This window comes from Schistocerca piceifrons, chromosome 5, assembly GCF_021461385.2.
Source record: "Schistocerca piceifrons isolate TAMUIC-IGC-003096 chromosome 5, iqSchPice1.1, whole genome shotgun sequence".
Taxonomy (NCBI): Eukaryota; Metazoa; Arthropoda; class Insecta; order Orthoptera; family Acrididae; genus Schistocerca; species Schistocerca piceifrons.
In genome coordinates this window covers 658,722,601-658,742,676 of record NC_060142.1, presented here as the reverse complement: position 1 = coordinate 658,742,676, position 20,076 = coordinate 658,722,601, and positions in this window count along the sequence as shown.

The following is a 20,076-nucleotide window of genomic DNA, read 5'->3' as shown; positions in this document are numbered from 1 at the left end:
TCTCGCAGGCAAAGCCGTTTAGAGGTCACATAAAAATATGTTTATAGCTTTCACACGTCCAAAATGGAAATTTACTGCCTCACCAACACAGTTAGACCGCAATAGACCGGTGATGCTGTATTGTAACATATCACCAAATTAAATAAAAAAAAAAAAAAATTTAGAATCAGTTCGCGTTAGTTGATTCATGGTGCTTCACTGTTCCTATTAGAGGCTTATAGGGATTTTAGAGGGTTATCAATAGACGAAAGTTTCTACTAAAGTCCTTGCTGCTTCAGTTTAAAATAAATCTCACTGTCGGATAACTTTCAAACCTCCCGCTTCACGGCAGGAGATGCACGACATGGAACCCTACTGTTCTTAGCAGAGATTGTATCACTGACGCATGCTTTCACACAGACGGTCCTGAGATCCTAGTGCACGTCAGTAGAGCACCAAGGTGGACGTACAGTGTGCGCAGAATACCGTGGCCGGTAAATGCGCAGATGGCTGGGTTGGTTCTTTGATTTGGGGGAGGGAATCAAGCAGCGAGGTCATCGGTCACATCGGAATAGGGAAGGATGAGGAAGGAAGTCGGCCGTGTCCTTTCAAAGGTACCATCCTGGCATTTTCTTGAAGCGATTTAGGGGAATCACGGGAAACCTAAAGCAGAGTGGCCGGAGGCGGGTTTGAACCGTCGTCCTCCCGAGCGCGAGTCCAGTGTGCTAACAACTCCACCACTTCGCTCGGTAGACGGCAGGCCATGCATGGGTAGAGCCGGAGTGTTGGGGGTTACGGGCAGGCGCTGTAGGGGAACCGCCGAGCGCTGGACGGAAGTGCCGTTCTGAAATGGAGCCTAGTGTTACATTTTCTGTAAATATTAAATACGAGCCCTCTACGCCCACACTTGCTTGGTGGCCATAGAAAAAGGCCTGCTGTCACCTCTGCTTTGGTTAATATCTGAAACGAATTTCGCCATAATGCCGCGATTTATTTTCGCCGGGCTAGTTAACCATTTGCGACTTTCAGAGAAGCGCCACGAGTGGCGAATTTTAAGTAAACCTACACATTTCTCTGGTTGCAATGTAAAAATATGCTTCTTTTGCCAAGATACAAAGGAGTTTACACAGTCTCACAACACAAACATGTTGTGCCGACGCAGCTGCAAAATAATTCTGACAAAGTGGTTTATTAAGTTTTTTACGTGAGAAACTGAGGAAAAGTGAGGTCGGGAGCTTCTGAAAAAGCACATTCTCGGCACAAAGTAAACGTGTCATCTCTTCACTTTTCTTCTTCCAAAACCCATATCATTTGATTAGCTCTTTGCGTGTTGTTATTAAAAATATTCTTTAATCAATACAACGATTGACACGTAATCAACCCACTACCTTACTCATTAGTGGGTGCTAATCCTATACCACATTACAATTGCTGTAGCTACATTATTTACCACAGATTATGCGTTGCTGTGTTGTTATTTCACTGTGGGCGTCTCTAGGTTATGTTACTGTTGTTGATTCTACATGTTACTTTGACCTACTGAGTAACCTACAAGGTTAATTCATAGATGTCTGTTTCTAATTCTGTACTAGGTTGTGCAAATACTTTAACTGGTCTACACTACCTGCAGCGTTCCAGGTGTGACAGAATGATGTACAAACCTACATTGTCGGCCTTGCCTACCGAGCTAATCCCAGTGGACATGCCCCTGGCTGGCCCAAGATCTTGAATTCGCTGCAGTTCTATACTAACAGTTTATCCTATCTTAACCTACACCTATCCTAAAATTCTTATTACTACTGCCATATTTGGTGCTTTGTCATAATCGGTGATTTATGCACCCATCCCCTAAATCCGAGACGTGGCGGATCCCAACCGTGAGACGGCTAGCCAAGTCGACGGCCCGGCGGAACAAGATGGGTGCATGGAGTCTTCATTGATTTGCTGTACTAATTATGGTTGTTCCTTTGGAATTTCCTTTGGAGTTTACTCAAGATTTAGTTTGATAATTCGTTTATAATTTGGAATGTGTCCCGTTGCCTGAGCAAAAATGCGTGTCGCGATTGGGTAATGGTTGCCTTACTTGTGATGCAAAGTAATCGAAAAGGGGGCACTCGTACACCACATGGCCTGGAGTGCCCTCTATGGCACCATACGACGGTGTAGGCCTCATCCCGAACTGGCATAGTTATGCTGGATACGGTCGATAAGAAAGTGCAGCAGTCTTGTGGTTGATTTGGAATACCTGAGCTGCAGGCGTTCCCTAATACTCGGCAGCAGCTCGTAAGTTCTGCAGCCAGTTTCATCCCTAACCTACTGCTCCTGCCATAGCTCCTCACCCCTTCTTTTAATTTCGGCTTTATCACCTACGTAGACACCCATTATTTGAACTATTTTCTCTATTTCCTTTCTTTACCCATATCGAAGCTGCCTGCTCCCTGATCTTTCTATCAAGCGCACAGAGTCACATTAACACTAACAGTGCCCCCTACAACCCCCCGCCCCTCCCCAGGAATTGTTCTATATGCCACTACCGAGTGCAGGAGCATATTCTGCTGCACCCTTCTCACGGCCATGGCAGGCATGACCCCCGTGAGCCTAAATGCCAAGACTCCTGAATCCTGAACTGTACCCTGCCAAGTATCGGGCCTCGCGGGGCCGAAGGACTGGTCAGCCGTCTATTCTGGCTGTGGAATTTTTGATGACTTGACCTATTGGTAGTAAGTAAGTGGAATTCCTGGGCGCTATCGTCATCTTAGCTCTGCAGCACCATGCTATCAAGATTGACATGGCCCTTTACATTTTTGGCTCCAAATCATCGCGGCTGCGACCTGCAACCAGCAGGAGAAGGTCGTCTGCTTGTACCTCCGCCAATGATATGCAGGTATATTTGTGTGTTCACGAGTTGAATAGCATTTACTGACTGTCATAGCGGTGAGGGCTCGTCATCTACGGAATAGTGATTGTATTGAAGACTGACTGAATTGTAAGCCTTTGTGTCTGTATGCATTTCAGTATTCAAGTGTACTGTTAGCAACTGGCTCTGCAACTACAGCAGCAAAGTTACGTATGAATTTTGTTATTTGATATTAGATGTAGAATAAGTTAATATCTGAATTCTCTGACCACGAACCGCATCTGTTCCTCGTTCTTGTATCCACGAAACAACTACAAAGAGTGCAACGGAAGTTACAGCAGGTGGCAGCATATTGATTGCACAGTCTTCTTCTAAAATACGTACTCCAAATCTAAACAGTGTTTAGAGAGAATTGTAGCATCTTGCATCCAAAGATTTCGAGCGTATCTGCTACTTTTTTGTATAGGGTACACCGTCCTTTTGCAGTCATGGTACTGCGGCCCTGAATTCGTTCGGTATCTGTTGTCCTATCTCGAAATGAATGTGCTTACAATGCTACTGTCATGCAGTTGTTTCGTGTAAGAAAAATGTAGACTATTCACACTAGATACACATAGGGAAACATACTTAACAATAACTTACAGTATGCAGTTACTCAAAACATTAGGTACAAAGGAAGAGTAAATCCATGGTAAAAAGACTAAAATACTCCAGTAGATGCTTGTGGGCAGCATATCAGTGCGCAAAAAATGGCAACATACCTACCCTGGAAGGCAGTAGAAGCAAGGCCCTGGTAGCTTACCCTGGAAATCAGTCAATTGACAAAAGTTTTAAACATATCCCGCTCTCGTCTCGCTGTCGACTAAATAGAAGGCAGGACCCCACTTAAAAGTAGTGATGCTCACTCGACATGACACATAACAAATCCCATTAAAGTGTGGCTTTGTGGAAGGTGTATACTAAACGCGTCACGAAGAAGACGGTGCTCTCGCTGGAGTACACAGCGTTTCCTTTCGGAAACTGGTAACCACCAATTCGTGAAGTCTGTCTCTCTTTGCCAAACGTATATGTCGTTGTAAATACCTGAATGTAATGATTAATTAGTGTCGCTACGTGTTGAATATACGTCATGTTCTCTGTTTTGCAAGAGAATGACAGCTCATATACGTGGTAGTTTTTCAGTAGTGCAGGGCGATGGCCTCTTACAGACAGTCGTGATGCATGAGCTTTAGGTTTTGAAAAAAACTTTACAGCTTCAGTGAAACAATAGTTTGAAATTTTAGCAAACTGACTATGGCAATGAAGCCAAACGTATAAAGAAATTGATTTTTGGACAACATGGTTGTGGAGAGAAGCAGCGATTAGTATGATTAATCGTAATTCAGGAACAGTCTTAATCGCATTTATTATTGTTATAATACCGCCAACCGGTTTCAACCCGACGTAGTGGTCATCTTCTGGGCGTTTACACCATTGGTCGCCTGCTGGTGGTGTCACTCCTGTCTACATAACGGCAGAAAACTATCAACTGCCGTTATGTAGACAGGAGTGACACCACCAGCAGGCGACCAATGGTGTAAACGCCCAGAAGATGACCCCTACGTCGGGTTGAAACCGGTAGGCGGTATTATAACAATAATAAATGCGATTAAGACTGCTCTTCAATTATTTATTAAAGAAATTGACTTGTTGTGCTTGCATCACAATTCGCTCATAGTTGAATATGCGGTGGGGCTATAAAAGGACGTGATTATTGCTGTTAAAAGTTTTATTACAGAAACATAGATGGTAGCTATTGTCACATTCAATATACATCCTCCTCTACCTCTACAACGTTTAATGCGAGTTTTCCGTTGCTGGGAATAGTGCTGGAAGGATTTCTGTGAGAATTTCTTGATGATGCGTGCCGATTTCCTTTCACTGAAAACGGAAAGGTGTGGTGATATAGACGATTATAAGTTAAAAGGGACTAAATATCTGATCATTATTCTCTTAGACCCCCCTCCCCGCCCACCCACCCCCTCCCACGATGGAATCTCTGCACTACCGTCGGCATCTAGAATACACTGAGATGACAAAAGTCACTGCATGCGTCCTAATAACGTGTAGGACCTCCGTTTGCCCAGCGTAACGCGGAAACTTGACATGGCAGGCTCAGCAAATACACTCCTGGAAATGGAAAAAAGAACACATTGACACCGGTGTGTCAGACCCACCATACTTGCTCCGGACACTGCGAGAGGGCTGTACAAGCAATGATCACAACGCACGGCACAGCGGACACACCAGGAACCGCGGTGTTGGCCGTCGAATGGCGCTAGCTGCGCAGCATTTGTGCACCGCCGCCGTCAGTGTCAGCCAGTTTGCCGTGGCATACGGAGCTCCATCGCTGTCTTTAACACTGGTAGCATGCCGCGACAGCGTGGACGCGAACCGTATGTGCAGTTGACGGACTTTGAGCGAGGGCGTATAGTGGGCATGCGGGAGGCCGGGTGGACGTACCGCTGAATTGCTCAACACGTGGGGCGTGAGGTCTCCACAGTACATCGATGTTGTCGCCAGTGGTCGGCGGAAGGTGCACGTGCCCGTCGACCTGGGACCGGACCGCAGCGACGCACGGATGCACGCCAAGACCGTAGGATCCTACGCAGTGCCGTAGGGGACCACACCGCCACTTCCCAGCAAATTAGGGACACTGTTGCTCCTGGGGTATCGGCGAGGACCATTCGCAACCGTCTCCATGAAGCTGGGCTACGGTCCCGCACACCTTTAGGCCGTCTTCCGCTCACGCCCCAACATCGTGCAGCCCGCCTCCAGTGGTGTCGCGACAGGCGTGAATGGAGGGACGAATGGAGACGTGTCGTCTTCAGCGATGAGAGTCGCTTCTGCCTTGGTGCCAGTGATGGTCGTATGCGTGTTTGGCGCCGTGCAGGTGAGCGCCACAATCAGGACTGCATACGACCGAGGCACACAGGGCCAACACCCGACATCATGGTGTGGGGAGCGATCTCCTACACTGGCCGTACACCACTGGTGATCGTCGAGGGGACACTGAATAGTGCACGGTACATCCAAACCATCATCGAACCCATCGTTCTACCATTCCTAGACCGGCAAGGGAACTTGCTGTTCCAACAGGACAATGCACGTCCCATGTATCCCGTGCCACCCAACGTGCTCTAGAAGGTGTAAGTCAACTACCCTGGCCAGCAAGATCTCCGGATCTGTCCCCCATTGAGCATGTTTGGGACTGGATGAAGCGTCGTCTCACGCGGTCTGCACGTCCAGCACGAACGCTGGTCCAACTGAGGCGCCAGGTGGAAATGGCATGGCAAGCCGTTCCACAGGACTACATCCAGCATCTCTACGATCGTCTTCATGGGAGAATAGCAGCCTGCATTGCTGCGAAAGGTGGATATACACTGTACTAGTGCCGACATTGTGCATGCTCTGTTGCCTGTGTCTATGTGCCTGTGGTTCTGTCAGTGTGATCATGTGATGTATCTGACCCCAGGAATGTGTCAATAAAGTTTCCCCTTCCTGGGACAATGAATTCACGGTGTTCTTATTTCAATTTCCAGGAGTGTAGTTGAAAGTGCCTGCAGTAATACTGAGCCCTGCCAGCAGCTTTATATAACTGCGAAAGTGTTGCTGGTCCTGGATTTCGTGCATATTCGATGAGATTCGTGTCGGGCGATCTGGGTGGCCGTATCATTCACTCGAATTGTCCAGAATGTTCTTCAAACCTCTCGCGAACAACTGTGGCCTGGGTCACATGGCCGATTGTCACCCAAAAAAATACTGTCGTTAATTTGGAACATGAAGTCCGTTACTGGCTGCAAATTGTCTCCAAGTAGACGAACATAATCAGCTCCAGTCAAGGATCGGTTCAGTTGGACCAGAGGACCTAACCCATTCCGTGTAAACACATCCCACTTCATTTGGAGCCACCACCAGGTTGGACAGGTTCTTGTTGACAGCTTCGGTCGGTAGCTTCGTGGAGTCTGTGCCACACTCGAACACTGCCATCAGCTTTCACCAACTGAAATCTGAACTCATCTGACCAGGCCACGGTTTTCCAGTCGTCTAGGGTCCAACCGATGCGGTCACAAGCCCATGAGCGGATCTGCAGGAGATGTCACGCTGTTAGCAAAGACACTCGCCTCGGTCATCTGCAGCTACAGCCCATTAACTCTAAATTTCTCCGCGCAGTCCTAACGGATGCGTTCGTCGTTTGTCCCACATTGGTGTCTGCGTTTATTTAAGGTCACTTGCTAGTGAATCTGCTTCAAAAATTCGAATTTTTTCCCATCGTAAGTCAACATTTAGAGTTTTTTGAACAATACGGTAGTTAAACGAATCGATTCGGGCATAAGGAATATCTTCAAAAAGAAATTTAAATATACGTCGGTATGCGACAACGACCGTGTTTCCGCTGCGGTCGGATGTCAAATGGCGTCAGTATTATTTGCGTTGACCTAGAAGCGTCAGACGAGGAAAGAAACAAGATTTAACAGTACAATTGAAGGAAAGTAACGGAAAGTGTTTAATTTGTAATTACATGAGACGAAAAAACAGATTTTCTCTGAGTTCCTTTAATCCGTTTATCGGTTTGTATTTCCGTCTTTGAGAACGTTTTTCTCTGGGAAAGTAAGCGTGTATCAAGTTGAAAATGATATCACGTGCTACGGTCGGTGGTCGCTTGGCGGTGTCAGAGTTTGAAGCTTGAAAGTGAAGGCAGCGAGCAGTTAGGGTAATTTATGCGATCGCGATGTGCTAATTTATGCGATTCTCTCACTGACACTTGTTTGGACTTGCCCCCTTATAATGGGACAGCTAAGAATCCGGGCAGCGGAGTCGTTTGTCAGTCTGCTAGGTGATGAAATAAACGAAACGATACATTCTGCTCAAAATAATGGGGACTGGAGGCAACCTAATAGGCCAGAATAGCAGAGGAGCAAGAAAATGAAGAGAGATTAGGAACAATCATGCCAAGTCATTCGCAAACAAGATGGGCTCTTGAGGCCACCAAATAGCCCAGAATAGCAGAGAGGAGCAAGAAAAGGAAACCAAGAATAAAACGAAACGAAATATTCTGCTCAAAAGAATGGGCACCTGAGGCAACCTAATAGGCCAGAATAGCAGAGGAGCAAGAAAATGAAGAGAGATTAGGAACAATCATGCCAAGTCATCCGCAAACAAATAGGCAACCAAATAGGCCAGAATAGCAGAGAGGAGCAAGAAAAGGGAACCAAGAATATTATGCAACTGGAGGGCCTTAAGAACAACAGAGGTCAGTAATGTATGAAATGTACCTTCAAACTGAATTTCCCAAGAATCAAATTTTCTGACATGCTTATTTTATGCAAAGAAACTATTTGAGCTAGAGGTCTGAATTTTTTTGAGATGTTTCAGGCTACTATTTGGAGAAAAAGTAGACTAAAGACACCAGCTTACTGTCACCAGGAGGAAAAATATGCCCATATTAATTATGAAAAAATTTACTTAAATTTGATTGTTTAATTTATAGTATAAAACTATTGATTGAAATCGTTTGATTGTAGTCTACTTTTTAGATAACAGTGTCATAAATGTGTGCACAAAGTTTCAGGTATCTAGGAAAAGAAGTTAATAAGTCGGTAGACTTCAAACATAAACTGGCAGGAAAATTTTTAAATTACTGACCGACATAAATTTTTATATAATAAAGTTTATATCGAAGCTATTCTGATTATTCTTATACCAAAATCTTCATCCTCAAAACACTTTCATTATCCTAAAATTTCTTTGTATTCAGAGTTCACATTATGTAGTTAGACCCTCGTAAACTTTATGAAAATTACTGTTTTTCCAGCCGGTCGCTGGCAAGTTACCTTAATGCTGTGTTGTTTGTCTGTTAGTACTGACAACTCTCCGCAAATGCCGCTGTTCTTCGTCGTTAACGGCACGCCATCAGCCACTTTGTTGGGTATTCTCGGCGCTGGGAATCTCGGAATTCCCTAACGATTTCCGAAATGGAATGTCCCATGCGTCTAACTCAAACTACCATTCCACGTTCAGAGTCTGTCGTACGCCCATAATCACATTGGAAACATTTTCAAATGAGTCGGCTGAGTACAAAATGACATTTCCGCCAGTACACTGCCCGTTTATACCTTGTGTACGCGATACTAGAGCCGCCTGTATATGAAGGGCTTATTTCAATAGTGGTGTATATATTTCAATTTTTTTTTTATTTCAGTCTTTGATCACAATATGAATTCTTTAGACGATGACGGGTTCCAGTCCGTAATGACTGAAACCGGTCAATGTCTAAAGAATTCATATTGTGATGAAAGACTGACATAAAAAAAAATTGACTTTATTGGATCACTGTTTGTATACTCGACCATGTCGCAGTTGGTGGTATGTATATTTGAATATTTCTGGTATCTCAACTGCTGATTTTTCATCGCTCTTTTAACTTGAGGACTCTGTATCTCAGAACGAACAAAAATGGACTTGTACCACTATTGAAATAAGCCCTGCATATGTGTGTAGCGCCATCTTATGACTTTCGTCATCTCACTGTACGACTGACGGAAAGCACTAAATAATGTGCGGACAATAATTTTTATACTTACATCTTTCGATTCTGACTGAAAGCGTGATTGTACGCTAATTACGCTGTAGTGTAGGGGGAAATGTAGTGATATAGTGATGTTGATGGTTATTCGTTTACAGAGTCTAAACATATCTGATGACCAGTCTGTTACTATTCACCCCACCTCCTCCTGCCACGGTGCAACCTGTGTATCACGTATGTCTGAGCAACTCACCATTCTTCATCGTAAAACCGCGAGGCGCAATCGATCATGGTCAGGCTCGCCAACTCGTGCCCCAACAGCGGCGCGTGACAGTAGCAGAATATGAGATGAAATGTGTGATGAACTACAACTTGCTCTCAAAGTGGGATAATATAACTGAATACATAGGAGTCGGAAAAATAATTCTGCAGTGTTCGTAAACACAATGATTGAGACAAAAAATTATCACTTCTACCCACCGCCACGTTGTATGCAGCCTAGTGGCGTTCTCGGGCAGGTGACGGGATGACGAAAGTATGTAAGTGGAGCAGACACGGACGGGGGATAGCCCTAGTGAAGATGTCTGTAAATGGGGAAATCCATTGAGAAAAGTGACTTTGTCAAAGGACAGATTATTATTACGCAGAGTTTGTGAACGAGTATCTCGAAGACGGCGAAGCTGAGCACACGTTTGCGTGCTACTGTCGTGAGCATCTTCAGAAGGAATTAGGACAATGAAACTACCATTAGGCGCTAAATGGTTGGGCGTCCACGGCTCTTCACAGAACGTGTGGCTTGAAGGCTTGTCTGCTCTGTAAAGCAGATCTGTGGTACCTCTGCCGAAATAGCACAATGCTGGTGCACGCCGTGGGCACGGGACCAGTCGGTATTCGACCGTCGATGAATGGCAACGTGTGGGCTCTTCGAGTGAATCACATTTTTGCTACACTGGGTCGATCACCGTCTCCACTAACGTCGTCATCGTCATTGCGATGAAGGGCGGCTGGAAACGTGCAGCGCGCAATGCAGCGCACCATGGACGCAGGCTGCTAGGAGCACCATTGTGCTGTGTGAGACATTCTCCTGCGGTTATGTGGGTCGTGTGGTAGTAACTGAAGGCGCAGTGACAGCATCCTTTCATTCCTGATGGCTTCCTCGACGGCGATATCATCTTTCATCAGTAGCACTGTGCGCATTGAAACACGTATGTATTTATTACCAGCGATGGCGAGGCATGACATAATCTCTGACCAGAGGGTTACTTATCGTTGCTAGTCTGCGCTTGACCGCGCGAGACGATAGTAGTTGCATGTAGCGAGTGGGCAGGAACAGTTGCGTGTAGCGAGTCGGCAGGAACAGTAGTTGTACTCTGTCTGTAGTAGTAGTCAGTCAGATACGGTAGTAGCGAGTGGACGGTTGTACTGAGCAGGCGTCGGCATGCGTCGACGGCGTGTTCTTCTCGCGACTCTGGTCAGCATTCTGGACGATGAGTATGGTTGTAGAAGGTAAAGACGCAGCATTGCGCATATTTAATAATGTATGTTAATTGTAATTTAATTTTTTCAAAAAATGCCCCAATAATAATTTTTTATAAAGTAACTCTTTTAAAGAAAAACATTCATTTCAATTTAAAGAATATTTCCTATGCATTTCCTCCAAAAATCAAAATTAAATATACGCCAGCATTGCACGAGGCTATGTCGATAGATAAGAGCAGATATAGATGCAGTTTTTATGATGCAGTTTTTATTGAGGTAAGAATTTTTTTGCTTTTTAATTCAGAATACAGGGCCGAAGGTCAGCGCTGCTGTCCTTATAAAATTTATCACGTCTAATTATTTCACAGGGCCGAGGGTCAGCGCTGCTGCCCTTATAAAATTTATCAGACATTATTATTTCTGTTAGGAAGTTACATTTCCTTCATGGTTCATTATTAATTAGTATTGTTGTTGGTTTATGGTCAATTTTCATTTCTTAATTTTTGCGGGGAGGTTACTCTTTAGCTCCAATCTGCATTCATATTTAACAATATTATCTGCGTGGAGGTTACAGCATCTCGAAGCCAGAATGGTGCTGGAGTGGTTGGAGGAGCATTATAGTGAACTTACGTTGATATCTTGGCGACCAAATTCGCCTGATGCGTATCTTCTGGATCCCACCTGGGTCGCTATCGAGCGCCATCACCGCGTACGCAAATTAACAGCCCGTTATTTACGCGAATTTCGCCATCTGTCTATAGACATTTAACGCCACATATCTCCACATACCTAGGAACAAACTGTCGGATCCCTGATACGCAGAATCAGTTATGTATTTTGTTCCAAAGCGGACAAACAAGCTATTAAATGGTTCAAATGGCTCTGAACACTATGGGACCCAACTTCTGAGGTCATCAGTCCCCTAGAACTTAGAACTACTTAAACCTAACTAACGTAAGGACATCACACACATCCATGCCCGTAGCAGGGTTCGAACCTGCGACCATAGCGGTCGCGCGGCTCCAGACTGTAGCGCCTAGAACCGCTCGGCCACCACGGCCGGCCAAGCTATTAAGCAGGTGGTCTTTATGTTTTGGCTGTTAGACATGACTATTAAATATGTACGCGTAACGTTGAAAAGCGACATGACATGCAGCGAGCGCCTAAAGTAAGTTGTAGAGAACACTAATGGTTGACGGATTTTTTGGTAGAATTCTATGGATATGTAGCTCATCTATAGGCGCGCACACACTAGGACAACGAAGGCTAACGAAAGGCGGCTGACCGCTTCATTGGAAGACATGTGCGATTCGTGTACTGGCGACTAATCGTAACCAAGAAAGAAGCTAGCCTTGGTTGCATTTCGGTCTGATGACAATAACATCAAACCGTTGGCTGTTGGTCGGTGTCGGGACTTCTGTCTCGGTACGGACGCCGGTGCGAATGTTCATTGGTGCAGCAGTGATTTATTGTGTTTCTACAACTGGTGTGTACTTAAGTTCTTAACGACAGACTCAAGCCGCATTTAGTGTGTTTTATTGGCCAGTCTCGCTTTTCAATTGAACAAGACCATCATCAGGACCTCGTTTACAGTTTAAAGTACAACAGCTGGCTGTGGCTGTCCTGAAAAACAGTCGCTGTTTTCCCTGCAGGCTATGCCTGCTCTCGCTAATGGTATGTATTTATTGTGTTTAAAAATAATGGATTATGCAGTGGAATATAGACCGAGCAGTAAAGCTCACAGAATTGTATCGTGAATGGGGATGTGTATGGGCTTCTACGACCTGCTGTTATAAAAACAAATTGAAAAGATTTGGAGAGAAATAAGTCAGCCGTTAGAGAGAAATGTGTACTATGTGACAAAGAAACTAGTCTTTGTTGGCATCTTTTCGCCGTGAACGATAAAGAGAAACATACCTGGGAGGCACCCTTAATCTTTCTGCAGCAGGTACAGCTCTCCTAAAGCAGGTGTCACCTTTGGAAATTTTAGGGCCTTCACAATTCAGTCACCATTCGAAATCCGTAGCTTTTATTCGGAAAAGAGTTACGAAGTAGCTCATTTTTCAACTCAGTTTTAAGTCAGACATTAATTTTGTCCCACCACAGTGTTCCCTAGTTTTTGAAAGAAAGGCTGCTCACCTGCGTCGTTTCTTTTTCTTTTGCTGATGATCAGCTTCCCGCAGTAAAGTAAATGCTACACATGCGACGACTGCTAAACCCTCTTCTTCCGTCATAATATCGGCCGGTGAAATTATAATTAAAGCTCTACTTTATAACAATAACAAAACGGAAGGAGCGTCGGCAAATTATCGTAGCCAGTTCCGATTCCACATGGCTGAATCCCCTGGCCCCAAGCCCTTCGTTTGGTGACGATGAGAAGTCGAACGCCAACGCTTTGCCGACTAACGGCCGGCCGAGTCCAATGGCTGTCATTTGTTGGACTTCGTTAGCCCCGTGTGCACATGCACCTGTGCTTGCGTGTTGGAAATCTCCACCAGGTCGGTTTAAGGTAAGACATCGAATCATTCCATAGACTTCCTGCTATATTTGTTAGCAGTAGCTTCGATTACCTGAAAGTGTTAGGGAAATGCTCCGCCATATTAATTGCGAACCACTGGAGATAAGAAGGAAAAGTTCTTTTGGCGAAACGCTGTCGAACGAGGATTTGCGACAGTTTGCCGAATGATCCTACCGTCGGCAACACAAATCTAGCGCGAGGACCCTGAAGACAAGAGAAATTAGGGCTCGTACGGAAGCATACAGACAGTCGTTTTTCCGTGGCTGCATATGCGACTGGGACATGACAAGGAATGAGTGACAGTGGTACAGCCTCCGCCATTCTCCGGATGGTGGGGTGCGGAGTGGGTATGTAGATGCAGACGTAGAATATAATTCTTCAATAAATTCGAATCTATTGTCTGCCTTCCCTACTACTATGTTTACATGGTTATTCCACGTTTAATCTTCCCGGAGAGAAATCCCTACGTTGTTGTTGATGGCTACAGTCGCTTCCAGTGATTGACTGCCGATCGCACATCCAAACGATATCGGATGCCTTCTAATATTTACGTGCATTAAGCAGGCTTTATTTACATTTACAACAGCTGCCAATCCTGGTACCTCTCACTAATCATCTATATATCTTTCTAGATTTCGTAATGTGCCGCACTGACTTTCTGGAAAAATATGTTCATTGGTTCCCGGAGTGATCTATCTGTCTAGCTCTTACAAATTATTGTCGTAAGAGTGTATAACATACACGATCAACACTATTTACAGAAGTAGGCCCTCACGTGGATGGCACATTTTCAGCACATGCGATTTCGTTTCAACTCTTTTCCTTAGTTTCATCTCTTCTGCCATTTTTATCAACATCGTAAACAACTTCATCTTTTTATTTGCTGGACATGAGAAATACTGCATAGTACTACTATTCATTTTGATTCTCAAGCTTTTAATAGAATTCCTCGCTTCGCCTTAATCTCTTCAAACACGAACAGACAAGTGAACAAACGATATTACATCACTCCATAACAATGAAAGTAGTGCCTCCTCGAATTACATTTTCGAATCTGACCACATAAGACAATTATTTATTTCTACGACCGTTAAAATTCACATTTTGAAAGATTTAAATTTTAATCTGCAGGGTGATATTATAGTTACGTTTCAAAAAGTTATGAGATTGGCTGCCGTGACACCTAAGACGAATGCCACCATAGCATTTACAAATGCCTCTCCCATAGACGAAATCTAATATAATTAAATGCTTTTGGCAATAACGTTATTGATGTAAGATTTTCCTTCCTCGTCATATAAATAAAATGTAGCTTTTCTCTTTGAAAATGTTGAAGGGGACGCGTCCCCCGGCGTATCTCCGAAAACTCAGTACTGGTAATAAGGGTATAGCAATGTCGCCTCCCTGTACACAACTGTATTGTCCGCGAGTTGCGTCAAAAAGATGAGAACTTTATGTGCCATATAATTTACAAACGGTGAACCACAACTCCACCTACAACTTAACGAAGATTTCTCAAGGACATTTTCTGAGTATTTTGCTGTAAGGTTCACGCAGATTCCCGCGTCCCGATACTGAGTAATTCCATTTAGCTTCCTGTTTACTCACATTTACGTTTGTATTTGTACTGCACTGAAAATATCTTCACAATAGTGTAGGTGTCGACGACGGAAGTTGTGTGTCTTGTTTGCAGACAAAGTTGTTCGTTTCATTCATGGTGCTTCATGCTGACGTCACATTTCTACGTCTGGCTTTCGTTCTGTACCGCCCGGAACAATCTGAGGTTTGTACTTCTGTCAGTGTTGACTGTAAGTTAACAGTGATACGAGGCATGTTGAGAAAGTAAGTAATATTATAAAATTACACAATATATTTGGTACACCTGTTGGCTATTTTTCCACATAATCTCAATTCCGTTCAGTGCTTTGGTGAGCCATGGCACAAGCTTGTTTTTGCCCTCCTTGAAGAATACTCTCTCCAGCTGCTTCCCCACATGAGACCTTCTTTCTGATCTATTCGTCTGTTGAAAATTTAATTCCATTCGTGTGCTCCTTCAGGGAGGTGAAATGACGATAATCTGAAGGCGCCACGTCAAGGGGAATACGGCGGATGATTCAAAACATCAAAAACAAATGACTCCTCCTTTCTGGCTAAGGCTGTGTGAGAACGAGCTTTGTCATGCGACAACCACATTCTCTCGTCAGCATCCCCTTCTTTTGTTTTGAATGCTCCTTTTGGGTTTTTAGGGTCTCACAATATCGTGAGGCAGAAATTCGTCCAAACGGATACCTTTTCGACCCCAGAACATTGAGGTCATGATTTTTTTTTTTGCCCAGTGTCGTAGTTTTGAATTTTTTTCCAGATGGGGAACTGGTGTGATGCCACTGCTGCGACTGTCTTTTTGTTCCAGATGTGGGGGATTTTCAGACATTGCAGACGCGCGGGAACTGTGCCGAATTATATCGCCGCGCTTCCTCAATTTCAATCCGTGGGAAGCTGAGTAAATCTATCATATACCTGGCAAACGAGCAGATCCAGAAACCATGTTATTTGTTGCAAAACGTATTGGTCGTGAAATTTCAGATTTTTATTTAGTCGGTTGCTGAGGTATTTGACTGTAGCTCCTGGCTATACGTTTACCATTTAGACATGATGAAGTGGCTGGTATTGCCGATACTAGGATTTAGTAGCAGTATCAAGTGGCTCATATTACCGATACTAAGATTTAGTAGCTCCGATCAGCCAAGTGCTGTTGGCAAGCGGGGTTCACTCAGCCTTGTGGGGCAAACTGAGGAGCTACTTGATTGAGAAGTAGGGGCTCCGGCCTCGTAAACTGACGTACGGCCGGGAGAGCGGTGTGCTGACCAAGTGCCCCTCCATATCCGCATCCAGTGATGCTTGTGAACTGAGGATGACATGGCGGCCGGTCAGTCCCATTGGGCCTTCCAAGGCCTGTTCGGACGGAGTTAAGATTTAAGATTTAATAGCAGTCCTTTAAGTTTATTTTCGTTGAAACTTCCTGTCAGATTAAAACTGTGTGCCGGATCGTGACTCGAACCCAGGACCAGGACCGCTTGTCTCGCAAGTTACTGAGGAGAACTTCTGTGGAGTTTGGAAGGTAGTTTATGATTTACTGGCGGATTTAAAGTTGTGAGGAATTGGCGTGAGTCGTGCTCGGGTAGATCAGTTGGTGGAGGGCTTGATTGTGAAAGTCAGTTGCCACGGGTTGGAGATAAAGTCGGGCAAAACGTGTCAATCTGCCAGGAGCTCACTCCACTGCAGAGTGATAATTCATTCAGGAAATTCATTTTCCTTGTTGTCCCACTACATTTTTGTCCACAAGTTAGATATAATGAGTGAATTAAAGCATGTTTCATTAGCAATACAAAGGGAATATCACTAAATATCTTCCTTGTGAAGCAGATGGTTGGTCAGAATGGATCCTTCGTGCCAACTGACGGGCGGTTAGTTTTCTTCCTCATGTTTTCGAAGATTTCTCTCTGCAAATGGAGCCGCAATGTCTGCTCCATGGCGTGGAAATTATACCGGCAGAACAGGTCGATTCGGTAGTTCATTATCGTCCATGAAGTAGAGACGTTGATGAGGCTCTTTATACACTGAGGCGCTAAAGAAACTGGTATAGGGATAAGTATTCAAATACAGAGATATGTAAACAGGCAGAAAACGGCGCTGCGGTCGGCAACGCCTATATAAGAACACAATTGTCTAGCGCAGTTATTAATAATGCTACAATGGCACGTTATAAATATTTAACTGATTTTCAACGTGGTGTTATAGTCGGCGCAAGAGGGATGGGACACAGCACCTCCGAGGTAGCGATGAAGCTGCGATTTTCCCGTACGACCATTTCACATGTTTGTCGTATCAGGAATCCCATAAAACATCAGATCTGCGACATCGCTGTGGCCGGAGAAAGATCCTTCAAGAACGGGACCAACGATGACTGAATAGAATTGTTCAACGTGACAGAAGTGCAACTATGCCGCAAATTGCTGCAAATTTAAATCCTGGGCCAACAACAAGTGTCAGCGTGCGAACCATTTAACGAAATATAATCGATATGGGTTTCAGAGCCGAAGGCCCCACTCGTGTACCCTTGATGACAGCACGACACAAAGGTTTACGCCTCTCTTGGGCCCGTCAACCCTGACATTCGACTGTTGACGACTGGAAACATCTTGCCTAGTCGGACGAGTCTCGTTTCACATTGTATGGAACAGACGGACGTGTGTGGATACGCAGATAACCTCATGAATCAATGGACCCTGCATATCAGCAGGGGACTGTTCAAGCTGGTGGAAGTTTTGTAATACAGTGGGGCATGTGCAGTTGGAGCGATACTTCTAGATACTAATCTGACAGGTGACACGAACGTAAGCATCCTGTATGATCACCTGCATCCATTCATGTGCATTGTGCATTCCGACGGACTTGGGCAATTCCAGCAGTACAATGCGACACCCCACGGTTGCAGAATTGCTACAGAGTGGCTCCAGGAACTCTCTTTTGGGTTTAAACACTTCCGCTAGCCACCAAACTCCCCAGAAATTAACTTTACTGAGCACATCTGGGATGCCTTGCGGTGTGCTGTTCAGAAGAGATCTACACCACCTCGTACTCTTACGGATTTTTGGACAGCCCTGCAGGATTCATGGTGTCATTTCCCTCCAGCACTACTTCAGACATTAGTCGAGTACATGTCACGTCTTGTTGCGGCACTTCAGCGTGCTCGCGGGAACTCTACACGATATTAGGCAGGTGTACAAGTTCTTTTGGCTCTTCAGTGTACATTTAGCTACGCATCGACAGATATATGAAAGGAAAGTACAGTTACAAATTCCATAGTTGTCTCTTTTTCCTTTTCAGGACGGAGACAGTTATGGAAACTCTCAGTGTACTTCCATCGCATATGTCTATAGGTGTGTAGCATTACACAGATGTCAGTGAATAAGACAAAAGATATTCCTGGTTTGTTATGTCAAACGAAACGAATCGACAGATTCAGAGCAGAACATTTAGCAGAAGCCCTCAAAAACTGGTAAATCTGACGGAATAACTAGATTACAAAGACAAATAAAAGTACTTTTGTTAATGTTATTGCATGCAACCGTCATTCCTCAATTTCCTTCCTTTATTCGGAGTTGCTTGCATTCGCTTATTCTCCTTCGCTCTGTCCCTCTTACAACCACTCAAACACACGTAATGCACACACACACACAAACACATGCACGCTTGCACTCCTCACACTGATGCACGCGAACACATGTACACAGATGCGAGAGTTCATTTTATGTTAGTTCTGAGGATTACGCTATCGGCTTTTAGATCTTTGTGAGAATTTCTTTTTTATCTTTTGCTTCTCTTTCCATGTTCGCAAAAAACATGCCGACGGCATTAACGGGAAACACTATTAAAAGCTGTAATTGAAAACGCGAACGAGCAGATGTAATCTTCTGATTTGTTTGGGCAGCGATTATAGGAATTCTGCTCCCTAAAACATGCTGAGAGAGTGTGTATGAGTGAGTCAGAGAGAGAGAGAGAGAGAGAGAGAGAGAGAGAGAGAGAGAAACCGCTCTTTTAATCAGACGCTCAAGTCTGCAGTGTGTCCTGAATCCGACAAAAAAGAAATCATGGTTTCCTCCCACATTCAACGAATAAAATGCATTTCGCCGTAGGCCTCAGTATTGAACTGTTTCGTAAAATTTAATACTTGCTTTCAGTTTGTTTACCGAACAAACAAACACCGGAACTGAAAGCGAGGTACACGATTTTGTAGAGCTCGTAATGTTCAATTTACTCTGTATTTGTTATTGGCACAGAAATAATAATGATCAAATATATAGTGCGGAAGTGAAACGCTCGTGCAATATGTCACAATCGCTTTTAATGTGCTGTGCTTCAATACCATGTTAATACACAGGAGATGATCACAATCCAATAATAATAAATCAGTCATATATGTTTGTCTTGCTTTTGTTAGCAATAGCTTTTAGGTTACTGATGAATTTAATATCGTACTAATTCTTTTTTTCATATAATTTGCAGCATCCTTTAGATTGTACTGTTGGATTATATACATACTTCTTTGTATTAAATTTTTCTTTGTGTCGTTGACGCACGCTACTAACTGTTTCTGATTTGTTCCCTACTTAGGAATTTCTTTCTTCAGCCACTATCTCAACGCTGCCTGATAATAATGTAAGTGCGTATTATTTCTTTTATTTCATTAACTTCTTGAAGTCACTGGATGGTACCGCATTTATTTACTGACGTTTATAAATTCGGTTTCGCTTTCTAATACATCACTGAGATTTTGGTTAACGTCAGTATCATTCAGTATAAACAAAAACTACTTTTATGACGTAAAATTTGCAAATATTGTTATGTCTGTTCCTTCCGTCAGTGTTCTGTACGTATGACTAATCCATAGACAGTCAGATCCGTGTCTGCTGTACATGTAAAACCACCGCCTTCACTTCACAATGAGAGTAATAGCGCCAACTGCTGAAAAACTCTTGCGTAGTAAAACAATCGCCACTCACAGCGCCGGCCGAAGTGGCCGTGCGGTTAAAGGCGCTGCAGTCTGGAACCGCAAGACCGCTACGGTCGCAGGTTCGAATCCTGCCTCGGGCATGGATGTTTGTGATGTCCTTAGGT